Below are 16,077 nucleotides of genomic sequence, written 5' to 3'. Positions count from 1 at the left end.
GCACCATTTTGGTGGAAGTGCAGGTGTAATGACTTACGTACGAGGTTTGTGTCAAAATACATGTGTGTATGCACAGGAACACCCACACTCCACCCATGTAACACATCCCCAATGCAGGGTAATGGAAGGCTGTGCAAGGCACTGTATTGCGTTACTTTGCAGGAGAAAAGTGATACAGAGTACTCAAATATCGATTTGCATGGCTTTGTAAATGTCACTCAGGCACATGTGTTGCTGAAAGGCAAAGATAAATTATAATTTTTCAACACTGGATTGAGGTTGAAACATGCTTAGAAGTGAAATGATGGCTGAGAGATGAACAGGATTAAGAGTTGACAAATGAGCGCTGAAACAGGAAGACTCGCTAAAAGATGTGTAAGACTAGAGGTGGAAAAATGGGGACTTTTTTGTCCAATGGCTAATAGCAATACGATGCCTGATGATTTTATGTAACAATTCAAAGCTTAATTAAAAACTATTCTTCCATCTCCTCATGATTATTTTCACATCCATAATGTTCCTAGGCAGAGTGTTCTTTATCGGAAAATGGTGGCTAGGCAAAGAAATGCCCATGCATGCCCACAGATAGGTGTAGGGGGAGGTTCCCACTTTAAGGTAAAGCCCAGGGTTAGACCATAGAATGAACAGGGGGTTGGGGATGGTACATTGAGGGGACAGGTATGCAGACTGCAAGTGGGCAATGCCGGCTGGGAATAATTTTGTGAATTGGTGGGGCAACAGTGTCAGACTGGATGCAAATGTCTGTGTTGTGGTGTGATGGACTCGAAACAGAGGATGGATGGATGGCTGCTGAGTGTCACTGGCTCCTGGGTTGCTATGAGTGGCAAGTCACAACATGAATCCTTGCATGAAAGGGGCCAGTGTGCTGTTCCACATTTTGATTTTGGACTATTGGAAGACACTCACTCTAATGTGTTTTCGAAAGTTCTAAAGAAAATACAAAGCTGTGCCTCTTATGGCTATACAACTTTTCTCACCACTGTGTGAAAATGCAGTCAGAGGAATTGGTAAAATATCAAACATGTGCTATTTAAAATGCACCCAATTTAATCTTTTGGGGCGATTAAACCAGCCTCTTGGGGTTGGTGTAATTCAAAACTGTAACTTGACATTATTGGGGTCTACATTATTTCTCCCCATCTCTCAGATAATTCAACCGCTTAAACGGTCTGTACAATGGGAGCGATAGTTCTCCAACAGATCTGTTGCCATTATTTTAATATGGCCCCAGACCTGCGTTATAGGAAAAACGTGTGCAAGGCACTTCAGGTTTATGACAGAAAAGAAATGTATTGAAATACTGCAGCAGAAATACTAGGCTCCATGACCAATTATTGCGCTCTTGCAATGTGTTTGTTAACTACTTTTGTTGACATAGCAGCCGACAGAGCTGGCATACTATTCTTTTTAATTGATCTGACAGTACAAAGGAAAAGTATGCAGAGAACAAGGATAGAACATAGAGATGCCTCTTCAGGCAGGAATTAAGTGAAATTAAACAAGCTGCCTTCCCAAACAATGCATTAAAAAAACGAAGGTGTTTCCTCTCCACTCCTGCGGGGGCCCACATATTAGACCCTTAAATTCTGACAAAGGTTGGGGGTGTATTGAATCTCAAATATTCAAAATGCTTGATTGATTCAAGTTCATATAAATTTGATTCTCTCAGAAACAATAAATGATATGAGCATAGGAGGGATGTGGGAGATGTAGCCAAAAAGCACAGGTACGTACCGAAGAAGTTGTGATATTCATAATTAACAGGCATGGGTGGTGCAGTAGATATGGGTGGGTTTGTAGCTGGAAGAAGGAGGTAACACAGGATTTCTAGGCAGGGAGCATGGAGAGACTTAGGGAGTAAATTCACCAGAGAAGAGAATAGAATTAGGATGGCTCGGATGGCAGAGGAGGTTGTAGGATTATTAGGAGAAAAGGTGAGAGATATCAGTGGCAAGGTGGTGTAGGAGTGAGGAAGGCTCTTTAAGGTTGCACCTCATGATTAGTTGACAGGCAGGAATGAAGAACTGATCATGGTCTGCAGAATTCACATTTGAACGGTAGAGATGATAGAATGTAGTGGGAAGCAATCATGCCTTTTAGTATAAGACAGTATTGTTCATTTGCTGGAAAAGGATACAGGCATGGATTTGAGTACTGCCACCAATAGCCTATGCTGTGATCGCCAATGGTGCCTGGTGAACTTTGAAAGTTGTGGCATGTAATAATTTCTTAAATCCTGCTTTGTGAATAAGCGGAGCAAGTGAGCCCAGCCATCTCATTTGTCTAACGTTCCAAAGGTCCTAAAGTGGCAGTGCTGAAATATTCCACTGATTTTGTGGTGTGTCAGAGATGCATTACTGTGAGCACCAATATATGAATATGACTGGTTAGAAGTCATGTGACTGCTAACTCTAAAACATTCACCTGGCCCTTGAATGGAGCATCCTGTTAGTCAATTAAGCTAAAACAAGAACAGATGGTGCAGGGGCCTTTATCGCTCATTCTATGCAATTATTCTGGGTATGAATACACCAAAGTGCTAGCACCCAAGGCCGAAATCACCGTATCAAGTAAAGTCATGTTTACCTTGTATGTGCCTTAAACTGCGTGCTGAGAGAAATGGGGCCATTTCCCTGAAGGTGCTGTGCAGAGGTAACCAGTAGCATGTCACATGAGTTACGTAACATAATGGCAGTGGCTGAAAACCAGAATAACTTAAATCAATGCCAGGTATCCAAACACAAGAATTACCTAAAAAACGTATGTCACCATCTGACACAGGTGCCCAGGACCACTTACATATATCCTGATCTCTCTAACCTGTAATTTGAAATACTGTATCTCGATTGTTGGGGATGCCAGCCACATATGTATAGGCACACATACACTCACTCACTCGTCTTGATGCACACATACATACAGACTCGCTCATGCATGCAGGTACACGCTCACGTTCATGTTCATTAACATTTACCCATAAGCACAGACAATAACCTCTCAGCCCTAGCCAACCCTCCACCTTCCTACTACGTTCCTCTTAGGTGATCTCAGCAATCCCATCTGAATTCAGCAGCGTTACTCCAGGCTTGAATTGTCGACCTTCTCTCTCACATGACGGCAGCAGTTGGAAGAAGGAAGAGGAGCTCCGGGGCCTGTTAAGGCCTATCCACGTGGCTCTAGGCCTCCCAAGGAAGGCGGTGTGCTTAGTAGAGAGGGAGGTGGCCTGACAGTGGGGGATTTCCTTCATAAATCAATCCAAATGTCTTCAAGGTCCAGTGGTGGTGAAACTGGATACTCATATTCTGACTCCAACTTTTCCCTTTTGGATGACATTTGCTGACCCCTATATAATTCTTACAGATGCACAGTGGCTGCTGGTCTTCAGGTCACAGTTACAGCTGAAGAGAGTGGAGACGCTGGAAAGGAGGATGTCTGGAAGGAGCATTCAAAGAAGTGTATGTGACCCAGCAGAAAGGGGGAATTTCCGATCCATAATTGAGATTAATAAAGATATCAGATCTGACACGGAAGCATACCCCGATGTCGTGAGGACACACTGCAAACCAAATGGCACAAGTCAGAGGAGAGTTTGGGGAGCTGAGACTATGAATCTGAATTTGGTTACAGGTCAGCACCCGACAATTGAAACAATTCAACACTATAGAGGAAATATTTTAGAGGATCATTGTTGAGAGGAGGCAAAATAATAGGTACAGAGTTCACAAGGCCATAAATCAGAGGGACCAATCTCAAAGCAGGCATTTCGAGAAGCGTAACTCAAAACAGTACGGATCAGACATAGCATAGAGTTGGGACCAAAGTTCAGGGAAACACAGCTACGAAGCAGGGAATAAATAGTCCACACCAGTTAGTTCAGTGTTATTTAAAATGAATTGCTCATAGTTCAAATACAACCCACTGTTATCTCACACTACGGTTACAGTTGTGCTTTATTTGTCCCCTGTTAAAATCCTCTTTACCTCTCAACTAGACCTGGGCGGAATGATAATTCCACTCATGGAATTGGTGGAATTCAGATAAAACCGCATTACGCTTGCAACACAGGATTCCTCACAAATTCCGCCAATCAGCACATGGTAGAATTATTCTGCCATTCATGCCTCACAGGAACAACATGGGGTTCCATAACAGGCGCTTGTGAGCACAAACGAGATTTGCCAGCTCCTGGCGCAAATGCCAGTTGCCACAGAGCCTTCTGGCACCATTTTATAATGACAGCGAAAGCAAGCGGTTGCAGAGAGGGCTGCCATTAAAGTAGGTTTACTGCGGATCGAATAGATTTTCTCTTGCGTAAAGCATGGTGCAGCTCCTGCTGAATTCAGTGCTGATCTCGCTGCTGCTGCTAAATTGCAGCGAGACCAGTGCTTAATTTGTACTTGTTTTTTCCAGTGCTGAGCACCGGCACCTATTTTTGAGGGCCGGGGCTTATTCTTCTGCCTCAAGCATTTACTGAGAGCAAAAGACACATATGGGACAGACGGAGGGAGGGAAAATGAAAAAGCGTCACAAAGGGAGAAAGTAGAAAGCTGCAAGAGTGAACTGAAGGGGCAGGGATTGCCTTTATATGTACTGAAGAGGCCCGCAATGGCTTCAGGATTACGTTGCCTCAGTATTCCGTGTTCAAACATTTAATTGCTGCAGCCGCGGGTTGAAGAGGAGGGCTTTGGGCACCAGCACCTTTTTACTTACAAATTAAGCACTGAGCGAGACCAGTGCAAACTGCATATTTTCCCACCTTTGGTGGAATTCTGTGGAATCTTCAGGAGTTTTTCTGTAACTCCGTGGAATTCCACAGAGTGAAATTCTGGGACTTCTGCCCACCCCTTCTCTCAACGTCCCTTGATGTCTAAAAGGGCTCTCTCAGTTAATTTACAGTTTTTAGCTATCATGGTGAGCGTGCATATTTTCTTTTTAACTAAAGAGGACTCAACACATAAAGCCATTGTTTGGGAAGTTATCAAGGACGTTTTAGAGGGCAAAGGACGTTTTAGAGGGCAAACCCAATGAGGTACTTCGAAAGAAATCTACACAACCCCTTTGCTAACCTGGAAACAGCACGTGAAGGATACAGATTGGTTAGTTAGCATGTACACAGTCTGATCTACCTGCATTAGCTTTCCAGTCAGATTCAGAAAAGACTTTGCAAGCTAGTCATAAGCCTCTCGAATGTGGCCACACTCTCCTACGAGGGAAAAAAAAAACAGCATTTCAAGTTTGGGAATTTGTTTTACTTTGCAGGTCTGTGTGTACTTATTTATATATGTATTTGTGTGTGTATATATGAGTATATGTAAATTTTATGTATTTGTATACTACATATTTATATAAACAATTGGATAGATAGATAGATAGATAGATAGATAGATAGATAGATAGATAGATAGATAGATAGATAGATAGATAGATTGATTTATGCCATTTTAATATGTTTAGATATGCATTTATTTTTAAGATTTCAAATCTATGTTAATGTTTTAAGAAGATTTGTAATTTTTTTAGGGTTTTTGGATGTGTAGTGTAAAGAGGTTGTATAGAGGTTTTAGGATTCAGGGATACGTAAAGTTTAGGAAAGTATGGGCTTTTTGGAGTTTAAGATTGAGCAATGTATGGGGTAGCAAGGAGTTTCTCGGAATCAGGCATTAATAGTGTATAGGAGTAATAATATTTGTTTGGGTTTAGGAATGCATAGTTTTAAAATTAGGTTATAATAAGTCAATTAAAAACAAAAATATTTAAAATAAAGCTAAAATTAATATATATTTAAATTAGTATCACTAGCTGTGTTCCATGGAAGGAACAAGCATATTAATGTAGTTACAACATTACTTGATTGGGCAGAAATTATAAACAATCCCCTACCAAAGCGTATTAACCGAAAAAGAAAATGTGCACCTTATTAACGCAATCATAAGCACATTTGATCAGTTTTACTTGAGGCATAACTACGGATAATTTTGAACAATTATCTCTGAACTGCTACAACGAATACAAGTTCGATAATAATACTTAAGTGACAGGCATTTTAGTAAACTGTTTCACTTGCAGCGCAAACAGAATACATTTAATTCACACATTAAAGTAGCACTATCTTGAAACATTTTGAATCTAAAGTACTTTAGTCCAACAGGTGTTGCGAATATCTGCAACCGGCACTCATTTCTATGGAGGGAACTCATATTTCATCAGTAGGTTCTTGAGAGAGAGATTGAAAGGTGGAAAAAAGAAAAACGAGGAAGAAACAGATAGAAAGATAGTGACCAAGGATGAAAGCAAGGATAAACAACAAAACAAAATAAATATATGAAGAGACAGGAAGTGCAGGGTCATGGAAGAGACATGCAGTGGGGTTAAGGTCATTTAGCCTTGACATTCGGCAATCCTGGTATCCTGTGAGACTGCTAGTGTGCTCCCAAAAATCTATGTCCCTCTATATATATTTATTTAATACAAATTAGACACTGCAGGCAAGCGTAAAATAGATATGAATATTAAGGCAACACCCAATTTTGGGTAAATAATACAGTTCATCTGAGACCACGTTCAATTTTCATTCACAATACTGGGCCGACTGAAGGTCTGTGGGACAGAAGCTTGGTCAGGCCATGTAAGGCTTAGTGCTCAAGCAAAGTGTGCTAAGTAGGTAATTAAAATGTTGCAGCATTTTGATTCTAGATATTTCCATCCAATCACAGCTTTTTGAGTCCTGCCACCTTGCCATACGCTGGAAATTCACTCATGCATCATCCTACAAGTCAAGATGTTTTAGGTGACTCTCTGGTTCTGCCATTTCCCGGCAGTCTGCATTTATCTCTTTCAAAATATGATCCGCTGATAATGTGTTTGTTTTGCAAATGTCATATTTACTGAAACGACCGTCAAAGTAATCTGTGTGAGCTAAAGTCAAATAATCAGTTACGTTCTTCTACATTTTTAATCATATCCATTGTACAGCTACTTCAATATAATCTAAAATGCCCCAATTTGAAAGATTTTAGGAGTACAAAGTATCAAGGGGCACTGTTAAATGTTTAAATAAAAATGAACGGTACAACGATTCTTGTAAGGTTGTTAGAAGTGATTTGCTGGAAGCTTTGACATCTGCTTGCACTAGAGCAATGGCTTATGAAAGGAAGCTTTATGTAAATGCCCAAGGAGTGTCTAGGATGGGTTGTCAGAAACCCAATGGAGAGAATTACTCCAAGCGGTTAAAAATAGGGAGGGAAAATTGTTCTGGCATCTTGCATCAAAGGGCACTAGGAATCAGGTCATTGAAGAAGATTACCATATACAAACTCAATTGTGGGAAAGTAAATTTAGTTCCTTATATGATGATCAAAGTCCAAAGACTAAGGGGACATTTGGGACATCAAGCCAGGGCGCCAAGTGGAACCTAGGGGATTCAGAATCATATGTTTTTGCCTCGAGTACACAAACCAAGCTCTCCTAACGTTAAGGAGTGGAAATTCGCCAGGTCTGGATAAAATCGCAGGTGATCTGTATCTCTCCAAGAGGGGAGTTTGAAGCATTATTCTTAAACAACGTTTTAACACCATCCTAGAAGGCTCACGGATTGCGGACTGATGGTTAAGTGCAGAAGTGGTTCCGGTATGAAAAAAGAGAGCCAAATCTGATCCCGCTAACTATAGGCCTATTAGCCTTACAGATGTAAGCCAAAATCTACTCTGTAGACATGTGTTGGATAGATTACTGGTCTGGATAGAGGAAAATAATATTCTTTTGCCCCTTTAGGCTGTATTTAGGGAAAACGCTGGCACTATGGATCAGCTATTCAGGTTCCTGCTTTTACTATGCAAATATATGTTCATCAAAAAAGAACACGTTTATGTGGTCTTTGTTGACCTACAGGCCACCTTCGACCTTATTCCAGGTGGAAATTATAGGAGACGTTAGGTCAGTTGGGCTTCCTAAATTAATTATTGCAAGATATTATAAGGCTCCACCACAGGAATTATGCACAAATAAGAAGGGACCAGAACGGGGAGCTTAGTGACTGAGTAAAAGTTGATAGAGGGTTGAGGCAAGGGTGTGTATTGGCCCCTACTTATTTCACCTTATATATCAATGGGCTCATCGAGTCTTTGATTGATTGTAATGAAGATCCACCTAATATTGCTGGCAGTCCTGTAGCATCACTATTGCTAGAGAACAATAACTTATTGGTTTCGAGAACACTGGTGGGCCTTTAGAATTATCTGAATAGATTTTCTGAGGCATGCAAAGATCTGTGATTAGAGATAAACATTAATAAAACACAGTTCACGTCATTTATCCCCCCAATAAACCTTTAATGGCAAGGTTAGGCTGGATGGAATTTACATAGAGCAAGTCAAAGAATATGACTATCTAGTGGTAAGGCGTGCCAATACATTAGCATGGACTTCGCAGCTTGTTAAAAGTCCGTTTTCTCTTCGGCAAACTAGGGGCCAGATTTATGGAAAGTGGGGCTGCACCAAGTGCAGCGCCACTTTCCCTGCGCCCCTTAGCACGTCCCTACCGCCACCATGTGTGCGTCGTATTTAAACTACAGCACATCATGGTGCAGGGTAGGGGGCAATAGTGTCATTTATTATGATGCTATTGATGTACTCTGCAGGAATAGCACCAAAATATTGGTATTACTTCTGCAAAGTACATAGGGGCCCATTCTAAAGAATGGAAGCCCCGTTTTAACGCCTGCTCCTGAGCAGGCGTTAAAAGTGCCATAATAAATGGTGCAAGGAAATCTCATAGATTTCCTTGCACCATTTTACCGGCTCCACTAATGGGGGAACGCCTCCTTTGCATACATTATTCCTGGCGCAGGAATAATGTAGCGCAAAGGGTTACAGAGTGGCGCAATGCATGCATTGCGCCACTCTGTAAAATTGGTGCAGGGATTTTGGCCTCGTTGGGGCACATTAACGTCAAAATAAATTACATTAATGTGGCACAAGGTGGCACTAGGGGTCTATAAATATGCCCCTAGGTTGGCCTTAGTAGGTTTTAGACCAGTCAGTCCCATCATTGAAATATACAGGGCTAAAGGGGTTAGTGCTGCACTCTGTGGTGCAGAATTATGGGCATTTCATAACCTGGAAGTTTGGGAAAAGCTGAGAATGGCTTTTTGAGATCGTTTGTGGGTCTTCAGCAGAACACACCACTAACCTCCTTGCGTTTAGATCTTGGTCAACATAACATTGCCCATGTTGCAGCATTTCGACCATTGGTGTACTGGTTGCTTGTATGGTATAACAAAACATCACTCCTACTGCAAGAGTCATTGTCTGAAACTTTGGAGCTCAATTGCAGCGATAGCATCCCCTGATTGAAACATGTGAAATTTTCATTAACAACCCTGGATTTGCGCGATCTGTGGACTAATCCACATAGTATCAACAAAAACTCCATGTTGCTCTTTAAGGAAAGGTACTGGGCTCATCCATGTAACTCATGGCTGCATAAGGGCAGCATTGGAGCTTGACAAATAGGTTCTTGGCTTTTAAGAACAATAAGCAAAATGAGGATTTTATGAGTATGATTAAGAACCCCAAGCTAAATCTTACAATCTCAAATTCAGATATAGAATCCTGCCACTAAATTGTTTTTGCAGGGGGTGGAATAGATCAGATATTTCCCTATTGTGTCCCCTTTGCCAAGACACTGAAGAACTTTTTCATTTTTCTGTCCCCATTATTCAGAGATCAGGAGGTCTTGGCTGCTACCAATCTGCTGAGTGTTGCTTCTAGACAGTTGAGATTCACCATACAAATCCTCAAAACTGACTCTAAAGACTGGTTGGTTTTTTCCCTATTTAGATACTTGATGAGTGCATGGAGAATTAGATGCAGGTTGTGCCGGTTTACATAAGCTATATTTTAGTATGTTGGTATAGTGGATGCAACTAGTGAATGGCGGTTGGTGCGCACAAATTAATTGTTGTAAACTCCACCTTAGTATTTGGTGTACTTGTTTTAAGTTATTGATGAATATGGTATTTTATGACACAGTACCCTTCTGATTGCTTTTGCTTTTTACGTACATTGATGGGAAGTTTTATATTGATATTATAATATGGTTTTTATTGTGCTTTTATATTTCATCTTTATTTTATATCAGGAATGTACATTTTATTTCTATATGTGCATTTCTTTTATGGTTTTTCCAAAGCTGAATAAAGAACTACTACTACTACTAGGAGTATTGATATGAGGAGAGTGATCAGTGAATTAGATGTTAACCATTCCTTAAGCCTTTTCTTGTAAAATCACACTTGAATTGTATTTCTAGCGTTACTGTCCCTGTGATCACCTCTAAGAGTCCACAACAAATCTGGTGGGCAAAGTTCACAAAAACATGCTTTCAGAGGTATAATTGGTCATGAGAATGTATCTCCTAGAACCACAACAGCCTCCCAAGATTAAAAAAGCACTCCATATGAATTGGAGGAATCAATTGTCAACCTATTTCAGTTTTTGCTCTGAATTAGTCTTGCAGTACACCTAGCCTACTCCAAACTCCAGGAGTAAGCTAGAAGTACTCTTGTCTTAATCCTAAAATTCTGTAGTCCATGAGTACTATAAGAGAAAATTTCCTACTTACAGCAAAATCGTTGTTGTTGCACAGTTCCTAATAAAATAATAGGACTGCTTATTATTGAAACAGAACTTTAGAATGCAGGGACTGAGTCTGTCCACACCATCAGAAGCTGTCTTCCCAATACCTGGCTAGCTCACAGTGCCTCACCTAAAGCTCTAACTTTACCAGGAGGGAAGCTGATTATGGCAACCTGAATATGACACTATGATCCCAGAGGGAATCACGGAAACAGATCTTACACTTTTTTGTATTACTCATGCATGCCCTGGTGAAATAAAAAGGAGAGAAGGTTTCAATACATTTTTTGAAAGAATTGTAGTCTTGAATAAAGATAATGAGCTTTGATAATAAGCCAGATGAAACAAAGCAATGCTATCAGCTTCACGAACATGATGAAGTGAATGAAGAATCCAACAATGACAAATGATTTCTAGATATTCCTACCTATCAGTAACCCTATACTGGAAGCAAAGTGAAAGTACTGTCTGCCTTCTCTTGATCTAACAAGATACCATTAGCTCCCAAACCTGGAGAACTGAATCAGGAAATCGGTCTCTAGTGTAGATGGCAATCCTCCTCGGCAAACTGGAAAATGTGCGCCAGCAGTGTGCTTGTCAAACACAGCTTTCATCACAAAACGGTCATGGCTGGAGTCCTTCTAACCCCCCAGGTCAGTCCATTTATATCATCAAAGTCACACTGTGTTAGAGGCACAGCTCTGATTCAATGATATGTCTAGATGTTAGATGCTGTTTTGTAATGGGCAATGCAAGCACGAGGATGTCTTGTACTGTATTCCTAGCCTTGAACAGAATGTACAGATTACAAGTTGAGAAAGACTAACTAAAAAAAGCAATATATACAATGTATTCTCAGAATAATATTGTGCCTGCCTAAATGTGTAAAATGTCACTTCTTAAAGTAATATCAGCTAAAATTTGTAAAGTACAAAATATAAAATTGAGCTAAAAAAAGGAGAACCACCGTGGGCCCAAGAGAGCCTCACTCTAATGTGAATTGAGCCCCACATGTTTACCTGTGCTTCCATGGCCTGCACAGCATGGCAGGAGTCCCATCAGTCATGAACTTTCGGGGCAGCTATTATTCACCTGTCCCCAATACAGATTATGTTTTAATTGTTTCTAATATGCATCTAATTTAATGTTGAATTCAAACTGCTGGACTCCATTGTCAACTTGTCGCATAAGTTCTGATTATCCTGATGAGGCTGCGGGATTTGGGTGGCAGAATCACCTGAATTGTCGAGTACTAGGTTGAAGACCACACCATGTGACACCTGTCTGCATAATCCAGGTTTTCTGGCTAACTAGTAGTGCCTCATCTCTGCCCAAGAACAGGGATGATTGTGGCACCCGGGCGCATAAAAAGGAAAACTCCTCAGGGGAATCGTGGTTGATCAGATCTCACCCATTTCTCTCAGTTATCTTAGTCTCACACAGGCAAAGACAACACAGGCAGAATATGGTTAAATAAGGATGTATTGAAGTAACTTCATCTTAGATAACATGGCATGTATTGCAATAACTAGGATGATAAAACACACTAAAAGCAAAAAGGTGACAAGGAGTGTGAAACACAAACACAGTCCCACCATGCTGTCACTAAGAGTGATATATATCTTTCCTACCTAAGCTATGTTAGAGCACAGTATAATAAGCCCTAATCTGCCTTTCAGTTTCCCCCCTGGGAAGACATCACCCCCAATACCTGAGCAAGGAAGCCTGTTGTCTAAAGCGACACTGTCTCCATTTAGGCCAGGGATTCGGTAGTCTAAGCAAGCTGCTGTAGTGAAGGCAGTCAGCATGCAGTTGTGGTCATCTGACTGGAATAACCCTCTATCGTGTACAGGACAAAGAAGTGTTTTTAGGATAAAACAGTTGATATTCTAATAAAGGGTCCCCACGTAAGAATATATATGTTTCTGTGCATGTTGGAGACACAGAATACCACTTTTGGCGGCAACCCTATCTGACTGCAGCCTTGAAGGAAGCACAAAGTGCAATGCTAACAACATGATGCTTTCCTAGGCGAAGGAACAAATAGATCAATGAAATAAAACAACACCGTAAATGTGGCTAATGCTAGAAAATTAAAGTGATGCTGAATAAAATGTTGCTGGGCTAAAGTGCACAACACCAGGCCTAGTTTGCTAAAATAGGGGGTCATTACAACATTGGTGGTAAAAGCCGCTTACCGCCGTGCAGAAGACCACCAATACACCACCGCGGCCACGGAAATCCGCCACAGCTAATATGACCCACAGCTCGGAATCCGCCGAAATTCAGACACCCAAACAAGTCCGCCACACCAAAGGTCAGTGATAAACTGGCGAAAACAAAACCTCCACCGTCACGCCAACAGAAACACGCCCACGCTATCACGACCCACGAATCCACGCGGCGGCCTTTCAACCGCCGTATTCCATTGGCGGTACACACCGCCGTGCTCAAAATACACAAACATCTCCAAAACACCGCCGCATTGGACAATTCGAATTACACACCTGATACACATCTCTCCCACACACCCAACACAATATAAAACACAGACCCACATCACCCACAAACCCCTATGACCAAAACTGATTAATGAAGGCCAGAGAGAGAGCACAGAATAGACAACCCCACCACACAGAGGCACACAACACCATCACCCACACAACATCCACGCACAAAACACCACACACCACTACACATCACCACACTCATCACCACATACACCACCCCACACATCACCTACACCACCCCATGGCACGGCAAAGACACCCCAGGTTCTCGGAGGAGGAGCTCAGGGTCATAGTGGAGGAAATCGTATGGGTAGAGCCACAGCTATTTGGATCACAGGTGCAGCACACCTCCATAGCTAGGAAGATGGAGCTATGGCGAAGAATAGTCGACAGGGTCAACGCAGTGGGACAGCACCCAAGAAATCGGGACGACATCAGGAAGAGGTGGAACGACCTACGGGGGAAGGTGCGTTCCGTGGTCTCCAGGCACAACATCGCAGTACAGCGGACTGGCAGCAGACCCCCACCGCCTCCCCCACAACTAACAACATGGGAGGAGCAGGTCTTGACCATTATGCATCCTGAGGGCCTTGGAGGAGTCGGTGGAGGAATGGACACTGGTAAGTCAAATCTTAACTATCAAATCCCCCACCCTACCTGCATGCTATCACACACCCCCACCCTCACCCCTCCCCTATCACTCCAACTCCTCACTAATGTACTAATAACACAAACCACCCATCCCAACACCAAGCCCTGCATGACACAACAAAGCATGGACACCCCTCACTAAAGCATGACCACTGCACATACCCATACCACCCCCCCAACCATCATCACACAAGCCCCCACACAGGAATGCTAGCACTGGGGTACACGCTCACCCACCCCTTGCATACCATGACACACACACATGCAATAATCACACTTTTACACCCCTGCAGGACCACTACCTAACGTCACCAGACAGGAGGGTCCAGACATCTCTACCCCACCCACAGAAGAGGCCCACAGTGATGAGAGCAGCTCTGGCCAACTGGATCCAGATGACCAGCCCGGACCATCGTGGGCCTTGGGACAGTCGGTTCCCCTCGCACAGGCACAGCCCAACACAGACCTTCCACCCTCTGGAAACACCAGCACAGCACCCACCCGGCGGGCCCATACCTCCGTCCCCAAGACACGTCAATCAGCTGTGTGTCCACCACTACAGGGAACCCGTGATAACCCACCACCCCAACAACAACAGGGACCTGGGGGCAGTGGTAATGGGCACACGGTCCAGGGGACGGAGTCCCAGGAACACAGGGGAACTGGGAGGGCTGCCGTGTGACAGGGGGCGGACAGGCCAAGGGAACCCACTCTCCACGAGGCCCTCTCCTCCTTCATGGGAGCATACCACCACTCCCAGGAGATGATGGCAACGGTCCTGGCCAAGTTTCAGGAGACCCAGCGCCTGCAGGAGGAACAGTATTTGGGCTTCAGGGAGGAACTCAGAACCATCAGCTCCGCCCTGGGCACCATCATAGGGGTGCTGAAGGACATACAGAACACCAGGAGGGACAAGATCACCACACCAGCACCCCACCCCCTGCAGACGGAGCACAATGGCAAGACCCCCGCCAAGAAATGAGACCACCCTGATTGTCATCCCACTGTCCCACTTTGTAACCCCGTCCATATTGGAACTGCCCCAGCTCCACTTCCTATGCCCATATGGGCAGTGCACCTGTGAGACTAATAGACTGGACTCTGCCATGGACATTCCTCCACCATCACCCCTCACCATTTTACCACCCCCTCCAATAATTAGTACTTCAATAAACACCCTTGAAGCACAAAACAATCTGGAGTCAGTCTGTGATTTAGAAAATGTGTATTAGCTATGACAGTGACAAAATCCGTTCTCAATAGTAATGTCAACATACCTATGTCACACATCACAAGTCCATGAAGGATGAAAGCAGATGACACACGTTGGTAACCACACCTGTGAAACCGTAATGGAAATGTACAACTCAGTTATCAACTACTGCTTGAAATTGACAGACAGGATAGAGTTAGAAGTGTGAAAGTACTTGTAGTAGGCAAGAAAGTGTTCTCACCTGTGTGTCACTGGAAATATTGCTGTATGACTGAGTCCCTGTTGTCAATGTCTTCTTCCTGTGCTTCCTCCTCATCACTGTCCACAGGCTCCACAGCTGCCACAACACCGTCATCTGGACCATCCTCCTGCAGAAAAGGCACCTGGCGTCGCAAAGCAAGATTGTGAAGCAAACAGCAGGCGATGATGATCTGGCACACCTTCCTTGGTGAGTAGAATAGGGAACCACCTGTCATATGGAGGCACCTGAACCTGGCCTTCAGGAGGCCAAAGGTGCACTCGATCACCCTCCTAGTCTGCCCATGGGCCTCATTGTAGCGTTCCTCTGCCCTTGTCCTGGGATTCCTCACTGGGGTCAATAGCCATGACAGGTTGGGGTAACCAGAGTCCCCTAATAGCCACACATGGTGCCTCTGGAGTTAACCCATCACATAAGGGATGCTGCTATTCCGCAGGATGTAGGCTTCATGCACAGAGCCAGGGAACATAGCATTTACCTGGGAGATGTACTGGTCTGCCAAACATACCATCTGTACATTCATGGAATGATAACTCTTCCGGTTCCTGTACACCTGTTCACTCCTGTGGGGTGGGACCAGAGCTACATGGGTCCCATCAATGGCACCTATGATGTTAGGGATATGTCCAAGGGCATAGAAGTCACCTTTAACAGTAGCCAAATCCTCCACCTGAGGGAAAACGATGTAGCTCCTCGTGTTTCAGCAGGGAGCAGGGCAGACAACACTCTGGACAACACGTTGGAAAACATAGGCTGGGACATCCCTGATGCCATGGCCACTGTTGTTTG

Source organism: Pleurodeles waltl, chromosome 8 (genome assembly GCF_031143425.1).
Source record: "Pleurodeles waltl isolate 20211129_DDA chromosome 8, aPleWal1.hap1.20221129, whole genome shotgun sequence".
Lineage (NCBI taxonomy): Eukaryota > Metazoa > Chordata > Amphibia > Caudata > Salamandridae > Pleurodeles > Pleurodeles waltl.
Note: the sequence above shows the minus strand (reverse complement) of the source record.